We start from the raw sequence: 16,650 nt of genomic DNA, 5'->3' as shown, positions 1-16,650 counted from the left end.
TTTGCCCAGATGACCCCCTTTTATGGCTATGCCAAGGAAAGTAATAAGATTAGTCAGAGCTCCTTTTACCTTTTTATTTTTTAATCAGGTGTGTTGGAGGAAATTTGAAGCAATATTTCATCTCAGAAGGTTATTAACCTCTAAAGTTGAAAGTAAGATTCATGTTCTTAAGAAATTATTTAAAGAAATTGACTCAAAAGTAAATATAGCCAAATGATGATACATATGGATATTAGAACTCAGATATATTACAGTCCAAGATGAAAATTCCACTAAAGAGTGGCCAGCTAACCTCAAGGATGGCTTAAGGAAGGGGGTAAAATGCAATTCGTTGTGAAGAAGACAAGTTATGCTACAGTAACCTGAACTGAACCCTAAAAGATCACACTGCCAGCAAGCTGGTGAGACTCAGTAAGAGCCAGTCTCCCAGCCAGGCTTGGACAGCTCCTAGATTCTTCTACTGCTGATACCTGAGGTTCAAATGAATTCTCTCTCCTCTCCTTCCTCCCTCCTCCTCTACCTCTTTCTCTTCCTTTGAGAGAACATGCTTATAATGGCAAGACCATCGAATTTATGTGGGACAAAAGCTATAACAGAGTATAACCGGGAGTTGATCCTCAAGAAAAAGAGATTAGAGAGCAAGGAAACACTTGGCTGCCCTTGATATACATCAAGTCACCTGATCCAGATGAACTACATTAGGAAGTCCTGAAAGAACTGGCAGTTATGACTACTGTGCCACTGGATTTGCAAGGAGATGGTGAACTGGGAAAGTACCACAAGACTGAAGAAGGGGAAATATTGATCCAATTTTTAAAAAATGGATAGATCATGGTCTGCAAACTATAGGTCAGTGAGCTTGACTGATTCCTGGGAAAATAGAATGGAATGAAGGAAGGAATTTAAACATAGAAGCGGTGGGCATTGTTTTTTTTTATTGTGCATGTGTACTACAAGCATTTTTCTTTTTCTTATTTTCAGTGGGGGGGGAGGGAGAGGAAAAAATCTTGCTAACTGAAAAAAAGTTAATAAAAAGACATGATTAGAGAACATCTAGCAAAGGAAGTTGTGATTGTTAGCAGGGCTTCATCATGTACAGATCATGCCAGACTAACCTAATTTCCTTTGTTGACAGGGTTACTAAATTAGCAAATGAAGAGGATGCTATATGGATAGAGCTTACATAGATGTACAAAAGTTTTTTATAAAGCATTTCATGCTATTCTTGTGGAGAAGATGGAAAGGTATGGAACTGGTAGAATGGCTAGACTCAAAGAGTAGTTTTTGTTTTGTTTTTTGTTTTTTTCAGGGCAATGGGAGTTAAGTGACTTGCCCAAGGTCACACAGCTAGTCCGTTTCAAGTGTCTAAGGCCAGATTTGAACTCAGATCCTCCTGAATCTAGGGCTGGGGCTTTATCTACTGTACTACCTAGCTGCCCCAACTCAAAGAGTAGTAGTTAATGGTCTGATTTTATTTTACTTTTTAAAAATTTTGAATTCAAATTTATTTTCAGTTCTGAATTATCTTCCTCTCTCTATCCCCAAATCATTGAGAAGGCAAGAAAAATTAAAAAAATTAAACTCATTACAAATATGTATAGGCATGCAAAACACATTTCCGGATTAGCCATGATCCAAAAAGCAAAAAGCAAGAAAATGAAAGAAACAGAAGAAAATATGCTTCCATCTGCACTCTGGGTCTTTCAGCTCTCTATCTCTGGATAGCACATTTCATCACAAGTCTTTTCATACTGTGGAGGGTCACAGTGTTGATCAGTGTTATTAAGTCTTTCAAAGTTATCTTTACAATATTAGTTACTTTATAAATGTTTCTCCTGGATCTGCTCATTTCACTTTGCATAAGTTCATACAAGTCTTCCTAGGTTTTTCTGAAACTAACCCCTTCATCATTTCTTATAGCACAATAGTATTCCATTACATTCATATATCATACTTTGGGCAGCAGTTTCTCAACTGATGGGCATCTCTTCAGTTTCTAATTCTTTGCCACCACAAAAAGGAGCTCCTGCTACTGCCCTCTCCATTATATATACCCTTCCTTGCATGCCTCATTTAGGGGAAGTCATTTTCTCCTTTCTTCCATTCCCTTCCTTCCTCTCCCAGTTAATTGCTCTTCCCCATCCTTCCATGTTTCTTTTGAGATCATCCAAGCATAATAAAATCCAAGTCAGGCTTTACATCTAATTTGACCCTAAGACCTATGGTGGTAACAAAACTCTGAGGAGTTACGTGTATCCTCTCCCCATATAAGAATGTAAACAGTATAACATTTTTAGTCCCTTATGATTTCTCAATTGGGTTTACCTTTTTATGCTTCTCTTGAGTCCTGTGTTTTCTATTCAGCTCTGGTCTTTTCATCACGAATGTTTGAAAGCCCTCTATTTCACTGAATATTCATTTTTCCTCAGGCATTATTATACTCATTTTTGCTGGGTAGATTATTCTTAGTTGTAATCCTAGATCATTTGCCTTCCAGAATATCATAGTCCAAGCCCTCTGTTTCTTTAAAATAGTGGCTGCTACTTGGAGGATCTTCGATGTGGCTCTTTGGTACTTGAATTATTTCTTTTTGTTTGCTTCTAGTATTTTCTCCTTCACTTGGGTGTTCTAGATTTTGGCTAAAATATTTGGGAACTTTCATTTTGGAGACTCTTTCAGGAGGTGACCAGTGGATTCTTTCAATTTCTACTTTGCCCTCTGGTTCTAAGATGTTCCTTTATAATTTCTTGAAATATTATGTCTAGGCTATTTTTGTTCATAACTTTCAGGTAATCTAGTGATTCTTAACTTATCTCTCTTGTATCTTTTTTTCAAGATAGTTTTTTTTTGCTATCAGATAGTTTATATTTTTTTCCAGTCTTTTGATTGTTTTATTATTTCTTGATGTTTTATGGAGTCATTAGCTTCTATTTGGCCAATTATAATTTTTAAGGAGTTATTTTCTTCAGTAAACTTTTGTATCTCTTTTTCTAAGATGAATACAAAGTTTTATACTCAACTTTCCAAATACAGGAAGGAAGAGGCATAGTTAGATAGCAGTTTGTCTGAAAAGCTCTGAAGATTCTAGCCTGCAAACTCAACAAGAGTTAGCAGTAAGATGTGACAGGCAAGTAAGCTAATTTCATCTTTGATGACAATAAGGGAGGAAGAGCTTCCAGGACTAGGGAGGTTATGGTGTGCTTTCCCCTGGTCAGGCTTCATTTGTAGTGTTTGTTTCTAAGCATCTGAGACATGAATAAACATGAATATCCTGAATAGGGCAACCAAGACTGTGAAAGGGTTGGAAACCATGGCCAAGACTCTGAGAGTATTTATCCTGCAGAAGAGAAAACTAGGAGGGCCAGACCTTCAAGTTTGGGAGGGCTGGCATATGGAAGAAGGAATGGACTTGCTCTGTTTGGCCCCCAAAGGCAGAAGAACTAGGAGTGATGGGGGAATGTCATGATAAGGTAAACTTCCTCCCAACCAGAACTGTCCAAAGGTGGAATATACTGCCATATTTGCTATGTGGTCACTTGCTTGGTATATTATAGTGGGAATCCATTTTGGGGATGTGTTTGACTAGAGGTTCCTCTCAACTCTCACTTCTGTGATTCTATCCATCTGTGATCTTGATACCTACACCTCTACCACTTACTGTGGGATACCATTCAACAGTTTCCTTCTATATAACATGAGGGCATTGGATGAGATGAACTCAAGCCCTCAAGGTTTCTCCCTTTCTCTTTCAACTCTTCATTAGTTCATGAAAAGAAAGTGAAATCACTTCCTTTCAAACCCTATTCCATTCCTCTACCTTTAACATGGCCTCCTATGGAAACCATGCTCTTGAATAGAGTGATATTGTTTGATTTGTTGTTTCTCATAACTAATTCATCCCCCAACCATGCTGGTTCACCTGAGTGCTTCCGTACATGCCATGTACTCCTTTGCATCAAACTGTGTCTTTGTGCCTGGTCATACCCACTAACCACTTGATATTTGGGTGTTTTAAAGCCTCATCCAGTTTTCTATTTAAATGGTTTGCTCTGGAAGAGGTACTGGCTTAAGCATACGTGCTATTCTAAAGAGTTTTATGGGATTGTAATGGCAGGATTGCTGGCCAACGTAATGGAAATGTGTCCTTGAACTTGACTTTGGATTCACTGCATAGAGTAATATACCTAGGGAGATTTGAGTATGAGGTGAAGAGTTTGCTCTTTGTTTTCTGTCATCTTTGGCCTACTCTTACTAAGTAGAATGAACCACTCTCTGTAAGGTGTTCACTCTTCCTAATTGAAAAATATAAAAACCCAACCTTAGAGCTTAATCTGTATACAATGTGAATTGTTGCATATGGAATCAAAGCCCTTCCTTACCTTCTGAGTTCCAATTTCAGATGTGCTTTTACAGAAAGAGCATGTCATCTGCAACAATAATACATATCAGCCTTCCAAAGCCTCATGGGGACCTCAAGAAGCCCTCTGTTTTTCTCATCATCCACATGGTGTACAAAGAATTCCACCCTGGAAGAATTCTTTCTGGTCACAAGTTAGGACAGTGAATCAATATAACAGTGAAGCACAGTAGAATGTATCATTTGCATAGCCTGAGCAGTGTTGCATAATGAGGCCTGGCTTTGTACTTGGAGCTACTAGGTTGGAAGCTCAGCTCTGCCCCTCACTGGCTATGTGCCCTTGGGCAAGTCATTCAAATCCTCTCAGCCTTGGTTTCCCTATCCATAAAATGTTGGGTTTGGATTCACTGACCTAGCTTCATCTGATCCTCACAACTAATCAATCATCCTTCAAGACTCATATTATCACTAGGCTTTGTGTGGCTTCCCCTGGTCTGAATATAAGTGGAAAGCACTATACTCGAAAAGCCAAGATATCACTATGCTTTTAAATCTAAAAGTCTCACTGCAAGTAAATGCTGATTGAACCTAATGGTGGATAAATCTGAATTTTGGAGCTCAAGTGGCCAGTAGTGATGACCAAGTTCAACCCCCAGATGCAAGGGATGTGATTACCAGATGTTGGTGCTACCCATTAGAACATGTGCCCTACCCTGTTGCACAGAGAACTGAGACTCGGAAAGGTTAACCAATTTTCCCAAGGTAGCTAGCTGCAGAGCTGGAGAGCTATATCTCCTTGCTTGCCATCCAGAGTGACTCCCTATTCTTCCTGGATCAAAAATAAATTCCTCTCTTGAGCTTTTTAAGCCCTGTACAACGTGGCCTCACCAATCTTTCCATCCTCATTGAACATTTTTCATGCTCTTGCTTTCTGTGGTCTTGCCAACCTGGCCTTCTCTCTGTTTCTTCCACACATCATTCCATTGTTCATCTTCTTGGCCTTGTGGTGACCACTTTTCATGCCTGGAATACACTTGCTCCTTACCTTTGCTGAATCTCTCTTTTCCTTTAAAGTATAGTTCAAGCTTCACCTTTTGCAAGATGTCTTTCCTGATTCCCCAAATGTTGATAGGGCTGCTAGGGAACACCTAGTCCAATCTCCATTCCCATCCCCATTTAACAGATAGGGAAAGTGATGCTAGAGACACCAAGTTAAAAACTTCTTACTCGTTCATGAGAAAATTAGTAATAAGAGCTGAACACCTGAACTAACAGGGGTCTTTGAAGGTGGTTTTACCCCCTGGGCAGCCATCTCTGCAAAGAAGCCCTATGGAGTGATCCTGTATCCCAGGTACACATCAAATATGGAAATGTGATCTCAGTCATGCTATAATAAATACATACATTTGGGGCTGTGCTAGAGGACACTGGTTGGAAAGGACCACAGGAAGTAACAAATCAGTCACTACCTTGGACCACTTCCTAAGTATGATTCACACTCATTTACATCCTGTTCTGTAAGTGTTCTCAAACCTTTCTCCTCTGGGTTATTTCTCACCACTCAGAGTGTGAACTTTGGTAAAGTTAAAGTCATGAGGTCCCACTGTCCTCTGCCCTGCTAGAGCATCAGGCTCAACTCTGGGTGCCTCACTCTGGGTTGTCAATGCCTGCTGAATTGTAGGGCCAGTGGGAAGAACTAAGAGCAGTGGGAGAAAAGTTGTAATTTTGTTTTCAAGTCAGGATAAACTTTCTCGCAGTAACAGCTGCAAAGGGCTGCCTTGGGAGGGGGATGGGTTCACCCTCGCTGGGGATCTTCAGGCAGAAGCCAGATGGTTACTTATTGAGAATATTGTAGTGGGCATATATTTTTCTTTTGGGGGTATGAGTTGGAAGAAGTAGGCCTTGAGGTCCTGTGTGTCATGTTATTTTGCTGCTGTTGAATCTCTCAGCGTAGCCTTGGACCTATATTTGATAAGACACCTTCTGCCTGCTCCTCCTGAAAACCAAAGGCACAGGATCTGCTAGTAGGAATGGGCCATAGGTGTTTCTGGGAAACTGAGGACTTATTCTTCTAGGCCTGCACTCTTGCCCTCTCACTCTGTTTTGGTTGTCAGGCCCTCTCTCTCTGGCTCCTTAGGTCACTGATCATCTTGGAACAAATCAGAGATGCCTCAACTAATTTATCGAATTAGTTTTGGAAACCTTATTTGTTTGCTCACATTGTCATTCTTAAAGGAACAGTTGAAAAAAAGGAGTCTAAATTTTTCCTTTGGTGGAGCATGGAGCTTGTTGGGATTTCTTGGGGCCTTCTAGTTCTGTGATTTTATCACCACAGAGAACTCTCTATGAGGAAACCATGTACTGATGTTTGTTGGCATCTTTTCTGCAGCATAGAGTCTTGTCCAGTACATGCCAGAGGCAGGTAGGTCCTCCCAATGCTGAGGTATGCCTCCTATTCACTATTCCATGTTGTCTCCCTTGCTTGGCACATAATAGGGCTTTAATAACTTCTTGTAGAATTGAATTGAAAGGACAATTTTAAAGAATTTATGGACTCACCTTCTCCTTTTTTGGGTTTCTTAGGGGCAGCTTGGTGTTGGAGTACTGTGCATAAAGTCAGGAAGCCTCCGGTGCAAATCTAGCCTCAGACATTTACTAGCAGTGTGACTTCAGGGAAATCATTTCATTTCTATCTGCCTCGGTTTCCTCAGCCATGAAATGGGGGTTATAAAAGCATCTACTTGACATTTTGTGAGCTTGGTTGTGAGGATCAAATGAGGTGATAATTGTTATAAAAAGGCACTTAGCACAGTGCCTAGAACATAGTAAATGCCTAATAAATACTTATTACCATCCCCTTTCCATTTCCTAAGAAATGTCTTCACTATACATCGATGTTCATTAGTCTTTCCAGGTTTTTAAGGGATCATCCTGTTTGTCATTTCCTGTAGCACAAAACCATTCCACTAAAATCATATAGCACAGTTTTTTCCATCATTCCTCAATTGATGGACATTCCCTTGATTCTCAATTCTTAGCTTCCACCAAGAGTTGCTATAAATATTTTTTGTACAATTTTCCCCCCTTTTCTCTTTTTCATGATTACTATTGTTAACGGTTTCCCTTCCATCCTACTCCCTTCCCCATGATATTTATTCTATTATCCATATAATATAGTGAAGTGAGCAGAGCTGGGAGGACATTGTGCATAGTGACAGCAGTATTGTTCAATGAGCAATTGTGAATGACTTAACTACTCTCAGCAATGCAATGATCCAAGACAATCCCAAGGAACTAATGAGGTAGCTTACTATGCACCCCTATAGAAAGAACTGATAAAAAGAACACTTGTGGATTGTACATATATAACCTGATTGCGATCTTGTGGAAGGGGAAGGAAAGGGAAGGAGGGAGGGAGAAAAATTTGTAACTCTAAATCTTATGAAAATGAATGTTGAAAAGTACCCTTACATGTAACTGGAAAAAATAAAATAAATGTTTGTTGCTAAAAAAAAGAAATATCTTACTTGCTCCAGTACAGTGGATCTATAATCAGAGGACCTGAGGTCAAATCCTCTGTCACTTACCACTTGTGTGGCTCTGAATGAGTCACTTCCCCTTTCTTGTTCTCAGATTACTTTTCTGTAAAATAAGGTGATTGGATCAGATGACCTTTGAGAACATTTGTGCTCTAAATCTGTGGCTTCATGATCCTACAGCCTACCTGAGATGGTAAATAACTTAAAAGACATAACTGACCTAATTGGGAGAAAGAGGTATGACTAGCTCCGACTCAAACTTCTGCCACCATTTGAGTCTTCATTCTGAGTCTACAATTTCAAGAATTTGTCAAATTCCAATTTCCCAGTTGCTAATGATGCTATCAACTGTAGGTCAAAGAGTTTTCAAGTCTCCCTGAGAGCTTTCCTATGATCCCCAAATCAAGCTATGATACACTGTAACTTATAACTGCAAACTTCACTTTGTGTGTGTATTTGTGGATGAGTTAGTTAACACACCTAGAAAGACTTATGCAAGATATGCAGGAAGCCACATACTGTAGCTCATGTTTAATGGTACTCGCCACCTCAGCCTTCAAATGATATCGAAGGTCAAGGGCCAATATGGGGTTAATAATGTTCTTTTGTGACCTTCTGGTCCTCAAATGCATTTTGTTAATAAAAGAAGATCAATCTAAAATTATGGGCAAAGGTGATAGAGAGGCAGGTTTGGAGGACCTTGATTACCATCAGATTCAATTTGAGGAAGTTAGTAATGCCCAGGAACAAAAAGCAAATGGCCCTTCTCCAAGTGAGAAGTAAAGTTTGCCTTTTCTATTTATCAGATAGAAAAAAACAAAGTCATTAACATTCAAGTCAAAGCTAGTGCTATTTCTTTGCCCTGACAAAGATTAGCTTGGAACTTAATTATGGAGTAGGAAAGAATGGTCACAGACATCTGATACTGAAACAGCTGTATTAATTACCTTTACTTTTAAGGGCTAGCAAGCATTGCTCAATGTCAGGGCCCTCTCCCAGAACCTCCAGAGCTCAACGTGGTTACATCCACAGAATAGAGGGGAAAGCAGTGATCTGAATGTAACAAACCACCGTAAAAGTCAAGGGAGGGGGGCAGCTAGATGGCGCAGTGGATAGAGCACCAGCCCTGGAGTCAGGAGTACCTGAGTTCAAATCCGGCCTCAGATACTTAACACTTACTAGCTGTGTGACCTTGGGCAAGTCACTTAACCCCAATTGCCTCACTAAAAAGAAAAGTCAAGGGAGGAAGATTTGGAGCTGCATGTTACACTCACACTTGGGACACCTCATTGTACAAATTAGAATATCTCTGTGAAGGGAGAGGAGACAAAACAAGCACTGAAATTCATTATTCCGAATAATTTCTGTCCCTCAAAGAACATGGGGGTAAAATAATTTTAGAACAAGAATGGAATGAGTCATCCAGACTAGTTGACTTGGACTCAAGGCCCCTCACCATCCTGATTGTCTTCCTCTGGATAGTCTCTAGATTATCACTATTGTTACATTGTGGTACTCAGAACTGAACATAATCCTGCAAATGAGGTCTGACACTAGTCCTACACGTGACTGTTTTGCCTTTTATTCTTTTAATGCAGCCTAATATTGCATTTTTTGGCTGTCAAACCAAACTGTTAACTGATATTGCATTTCCAGTCCACTAAAACCCTCAGATATTTTTCCAGAGACAATGCTCTGTAGACATGTCTTCATTACCTTGTACTTAAGAAATTAATTTTGGGGTTCCAATTTTTGTTAAATTTCATCTTGATTTAGCCCAAGGTTCTAGCCTGTTGAGATACACTGGTATTTGTATGACCTGCAGCCATGGAATACCACAAGTCTCCAAAGAATTCCAGTTAGGGGTCTTCCAGAAGATGGTAGGGGTGCTCAGGTTATAACACATTTCAACTGAAGACCCAAGGACTGATAGCCAAGATGGGATAGGCTTTAACCAAGTGTAGCTCTGTCCAGATAAATGAAAAACAGTGCTGAGTAAATCAAAAGGGGGAGGGGGGAGAGAGAGGAGGGGGAGGAAAGAGAAATACAAATTAGTTAATCCCAACAGTTATAAGCAAAAGAGTGACAATGAAAAAAAGACCACAAAGGTTAAACAAGGAACAGAGGAATACTAACTCAGGAAGTGGCTGTGGTATTGTTGTTTTAAAAGAGAAAAGAAAAGTAGAGAAAGAATGTAGTAGGAAAGTAATGAGGAGGAATTGGAATGAACTTACTATTTCTTATATAAAATATATATAAAATATGATGGACTTCTGTTGATCACTGAATGTGAATTTACACAAATTCAACTACCCTCAAAATATTAAGCAAATGCTTTCCTCACTACAATTCAACAAACTTGATAATCAATAAGGACATTTTAAGGGAAAACTCCAACTTAAATAAGGATCGATAGAGAGTGATTCAAATAATACATTACAGAAATGATAAGTAATGTTATCAAAGAAAGTGATAATCATTAGATAATATAGGAAAACCTTTGGGATAAAGCCAAAGTGAGTCTTACTAGAAAATATACACATTATTTTTTCATTTAAAATAAAAAAGAGAGATTAATGAATTGGGCATTTAGCTAAAATCCTAGAAAATCAGCTAATTAGAAATCTTCCAATACACATAAAAATATAAATTCTGAAAATCAAATTAGAGATAATAAAAATCAGGGTGGTGGGATTTTACTGAGTTGGTTAATAAAACTAGAAGTCTTTTTTACAGGGATGGTAGAACTGACAAGCCATTAACTAATTTGATAAAAAAAAAACAAAGGAGAAAATGAAATTATCTGAATAGAAAATGAAAGTGCTTAAATCATAGGAGATAAAAAGAAATAAAATTATTAGAACCTATTGTACCCACTGATATACCAAGAAAATAATCCTTAAACAGAATGGACATTTACCAAAAAAAATTTCCCCAAATTTTTTTTAAAAATAAGAAATTAAAAATAACCAAACTTCAGAAGCAGAGATTATACAAGACATTAATGAATTCCCAAAGGGAAAGAAGTCTCCAGGTTCAGATGTACTAACAAGTGAATTTTTTGAAATGTTCAAAAATAGTTAAGCCCAATGTTAAATACATTGTTTGAAAAAAATAGAGATAGAAAGAATCTTGCCAAATGTCTTATACAAAACAAATATAATCGTGTTGACCAAATTAGGCAGAGAACAAATTCCAGTATCACTAATTAATAGGCCTATAAAAATATTGAATAAATACCAAAGAGACTATAGAAATATATTGAAATATATATTGAAAGAGATTATAGAAATAGATTTATTACTATGATCTGATTTGAATTAAGAAGTGGTCCAACAACAGGAAAACTATGACTAAAAGCAATAAAAATCATACAATGATATTAATGGATATAGAAAAAGTCTTTAGCAAAATACATTAATCATTTATGTTAAAATAACAATAGTACAAAACAAAGGCATGAATGAAGCTTTGCTTAATAGGTTATAAAGTATCTCTAAAACCAAGATTAATTTTTATCTCTTTAAAACCAGGCATGATTTGTAATGGAGAAACACTAGAAGCCTTTCCAATAGAGTCAGGGATAAGTCAAAAATGTGCTATTATTTTATGTAGTTCCAGAATTTCTAGTCATATAAAAAAGGCAAGAAAAAGAAACTGAAGGAATAAATTCAGGCTAAGAAGAGGGAAATTATTTATATTTGCATTTGAAATGAAAATACTTAGAAAATAAAAAAGATTCAATGAAAAAAATAATTGAAACAATCTGCAACTTCAGTAAAATAGCAGGATGTGAAAACACAAAAATCAGCAATTTTTAAAATATATATTGTTAACTAGGCCAAGAAAGGAGAGAGAGAAAAATAAATTGTATTCAGCATGGTTAACAAACTATCTAATCAGTGTCAATCTACCAAGACACACTCATGATTTTATAGGAGCAGCTAGGTTGCACAGTGAATAGAACACTGGCCCTGAAGTTGGGAGGATTTGGGTTCAAATCTCACCTCATATACTTACTAGCTGTATGACCCTGGGGAAGTCACTTAACCCCAATTATCTTAAACATCCAGGACCATCTCCAGTTGTTCTGATCTATATTTTGCCACTGGACCCAAATGGCTAGGAAGGAGAGAGTAAGGCTGGTGACTTTTCATATAATTTACTTCAAGTCATAATATCACCCCAATGTCACAATCTTCAACAACAGGACTTTATGTGAATAAAACTACTTTTTACAGAAACAGATGAATACGGTTGATTCTCATCATTTCTGGTAGTTATATTCTATAAAGTTGTCCATAAAACTCAATTAATGAATGCTGGAAACCATTGCCCCTAAGGGAAATACAGGGTTAGGGTTGCCGTGTTGTGGTCACAACATTTATTTTAGCACTTTCTGGAGCAGCCTCATGTACAGATCAGTAAATTGCCTCTTCCTTTTTCTGGATGCACTGAATTATTGATTCATTAACATTGAACTCATGGCCAACAGCACTGTAATTCATGCCTGAAGGGAGCTTATCTAATACATACATTTTCTCCAGACAGTACATCAGAGTCTGCTTGCACTTAGGGATACTACATAGCACTTTAGCACAATACGTGGTGGATAAAAAGTGAAATCACACAAATGCAAAAAAATGGCACTAAGTAGCCCCCCCCCCCCACCATGGTACTTATTTACAACATCAGAGCTGAAACAAAAAGGTAGAACATTGCCTTGTTCAAGCTTAGCTGGGAACATGGGTATCAGGTAACTCACATTTTTCACAAGTAGGCAAATTCACAAATATGGAATCTGTGAATAATGAGGATTGACTGTAATTAGAGAAATATGCAGTGTTTGTAATTGGGCTGCACCAATGTAATAAAAATCACAATGCTACCTAAATTTAATTAACTTACATATTAGCACCATACAAATCAAAATGCCAAATGCTTACTTATAGAACTAGACAAAATAATAACACCATTCATCAGGAGAAACAAAGCTCAAGAATCTCAAAGTTAAATTATGAGAAAAAACAGGAATTAAGGGGGCCTGGCCATATAAGATCTCAGATTAAACTATCAAGCAGCAATAATCAGAGCTAGCTAAAACATAAAATCTAATCAGTGTAACAGGCCAGGACAAACGAGACCCAGGAGTGTATAAAAATGTTAGTCCAGTATTTGGTAAACTCAAGGACACCAGTGACTAGGTTAATAACTTTTAAAAATTTCTCATTGAATATTTTTTCAACAAAAATTGCCAACAAATCAGTTTTATCAGATTAACATTCTGTTCCATGGAAATCAGTTCACTTAAAGTTACATTTATTTAATATATGACATTAAGCTCCAAATGGATACATGACTAAAATATAGAAGGACAAACAACAACAACAACAAGATAGTTACCTAAAAACAAATCTATTTCTATTTTTTGGGGGGGGCAATGAGGGTTAAGTGACTTGCCCAGGGTCACACAGCTAGTAAGTGTCAAGGGTATGAGGCCACATTTGAACTCAGGTCCTCCTGACTCCGGGGTTGGTGCTTTATCCACTGTGCCACCTAGCTGCCCCTAAAAATGAATCTAATAGAATGGAAGGAGTTAGCTTGCCCAACTCGCTAGAATAATTTTTTTAACTAAAAAAGAGTTAGAGGTGATCCTAGAAGAGAAAATAGATAATTTTAATGACTTAAGATTGCACCAAGAAAATCAATGCAAGTGGAATTAGAAGAGAAACATTTAACCGGGAAAATTTTTTGCAGAAAATATCTCTTGATAAACATCTGATATCTAAGGTATGTAGAAAATCAATACAAATGTTATTAAAAATCCCCAATAGATATAAGTAGTCAAAGGATATAAACAAACTGCCCTTAAAAGAACTAATGCTACTTATTAACAACCATATGAAAGAATACTCCAAATGAGTAATAATATTAGAAATGAAATTCTGAGGTTTCACCTCACATCAATAAGATTGGCAAGATTAAAGATGAAAATGGCAAACATTGGAGAGGCTGTGGGAAGACAGGTACACTAAACTATGGTCAAGAGAGTTTTGTTTCTGGAAAAACAACTTGAGATTGTGCTAATTGTTTATACCCTTTGACCTAATGTAGGTCCATTACAACAAACATACCTTGGTGATGGAATATCATTGTGCTATAAGAAATGACAAGCAGAGGCAGCTAGGTAGCACGGTGGATAGAGCACCAGCCCTGGATTCAGGAGGACCTGAGTACAAATCCTACCTCAGACACTTGACACTCACTAGCTATGTGACCCTGGGCAAGTCACTTAACCCTCATTGACCCACCAAAAAAAAAAAAAAAAGAAATGACAAGCAGGGTGACTTCAGAAAGGCCTGGAAAAATGTATGAACTGATGCATAGTGAAGTGAGCAGAACCAAGAAAACATTGTGCACAAAGACAGCAATACTGTTTGATGAAGAACTGTGAAAGACTTGACTATTCTCAGCAATATAATGATGCAAGACAATCCGAAAGGACTATTGATGAAACATGCTGTTCACCTCCAAAGAAATAACTGGTATTGATGGAACAGACTGAAGCATGCTCTTTTTTACTTTCTTTCATTTTTTAAATCAAGTTTTCTTGTACAAAATTTCATATATGGTGATGTTTTACATAAACAACCCAATGAATATACCTTAAGAAAGTCAAGAGCAGACGGAAATGACCCATATATATACGGCAATATTTGTCATCATTTTTTTATGGTAGCAAAGAACTGGAAGAAAAGTGAGTCCCCATCAACTGGGGGAATGGCTGAACAAACTTTGATAAGGGAATGTAACAGTAAATATGAAGAATTTGGAGAAACTTGAGATTTATATTAACTGTTAGAGTGAAGTAAGTAGAACTGAGAGACCAATGTACACAATGACTACAATAATGTAAAAGAAAGCAAAATTAAAAAAAAAAACTTCAGGACTTTAACCATTGTAGATATCTATTATGCCTTTAGAGGACTGAAAGAAAAGCATGCTTCCTGCCTTTTGAGAGACATTGTAGAAATGAGACATATATTTTCAGACATGACCAATCTGCTGATTTATTTTGCTTGACCATACATATTTGTTGCAAGGGAGGATCCTCCTTCAGGGGGTAAGGTACTCATTGGGAAATGATAGTACTATTAAAAAGAGTATTGATGAGGGCCAGTTAGGTGACGCAGTGGATAAAGCACTGGCCTTGGATTCAGGAGGACCTGAGTTCAAATCTGGCCTCAGACACTTGACACTTACTAGCTGTGTGACCCTGGGCAAGTCACTTAACCCTCACTGCCCCACCAAAAAAAAAAGAGTATTGATGAGACTGACAAGAAATCAGAAAGTGAAACAGCACAAAAATAGGATTAGAGAGAAGATGGCCAAAACAGTAACCACAGCAAAACACCTGGTCTGGTCACATAGTGAGAACCAAAGTTAAGAGATCTAGAGGAAGACCCCTGACAGATTGGAAGATTTACTGGAGCACCTTCATTTCACCCACCAGGGGTGCTGCTGATCACTAGCCTAATCACGTCCAACAAGAAGAATCAAACACTGGAAAAATCCAACTATTTACCAGCAGCTGTTCACAGGAAATACCCCACTCTCTGATTAAAGATTTACCACCTATGGGATATCCCCTATCTCTGCCTCAAATGTGGGTGGTGCCTACTTGCCTTGATTATTTTAGGGATGAATTTATTTGAGTGTATTGTCATATCCTTTCCTGGGGGAAACCCTCTATCCTCTTCATATAATGTAATGTAATGTAATATAATGTAATGTAATATGATGTAATATAACATAACATAACATAACATAACATAACATAACATAACATAACATAACATAACATTATATTATATTATATTATATTATATTATATTATATTATATTATATTATATTATATTATATTATATTATATGTATTTGATTTTTATACCCTTCATACTAGATGCCAACAGATACAATAATCACTTTGGATATAAGGCAAATGAACATAGAGGTAAGGCTTGGTTATAGACAGTTTGTAGACTCATTACCAAAAAAAGCAGAGAAAATGGACAGCAATCAAAATATATTAAAACAATGAGCATGCCTGGAGCTTCTCCCAAAACTAGGTAGCTCTTAACAAGCCCATAGGTAGTCAGCTAAATTAGGAGCTCTTGGTCACAGTTCAGGTTTTATGACTCAACTCCCCTCTATTGGGAGTAGGCAAATGTTCCTTAATGCTGTTCTACTCACCACCACCAGGCTGGTCTATATCCAATAGAATAAGAGGATTCATGATCTAGCATGTGACATGGTTAGTCTCTGGTTCCTCCTCAAGGGCAGCCAACAACAAACTGGATTCCAATCCTGATTTCTCCTCCATACATTTTTATGTCTCTTGCCATGCCTCCCACCTCTTCTCTTCCTAGTCACCTCAGGAGCCTATTCTGACTTAGAGGTGCAAGCTTTGCTATCAGAGTATCATTGCAATAACACTCTAGGGTAAGCAGCAGGCTCTTTCTAGACAGATGAGATCTTGTACACTTTTGCTTTTTCCTTCTATCAAATTTTTCCTGTTGCTCCTTCACCACATAATTTATAACAGCCCCTTGTCTCTTTTGTATAAGTTGAAGTTTTATGGGCAGGAGCTACCTGGTTAGATGGGGGCAAAACTACTGTACGATCCCTGATTCATGGCCAAGATTGCACTAGAGGGGAAGGCATGGCATGGATTGTGATCTGTGTTGTTTGAGG

The sequence above is a fragment of the Dromiciops gliroides genome, chromosome X, assembly GCF_019393635.1.
Source record: "Dromiciops gliroides isolate mDroGli1 chromosome X, mDroGli1.pri, whole genome shotgun sequence".
Lineage (NCBI taxonomy): Eukaryota > Metazoa > Chordata > Mammalia > Microbiotheria > Microbiotheriidae > Dromiciops > Dromiciops gliroides.
The sequence above is the reverse complement of the archived record's forward strand: the minus strand, read 5'-3'. Positions refer to the sequence as shown.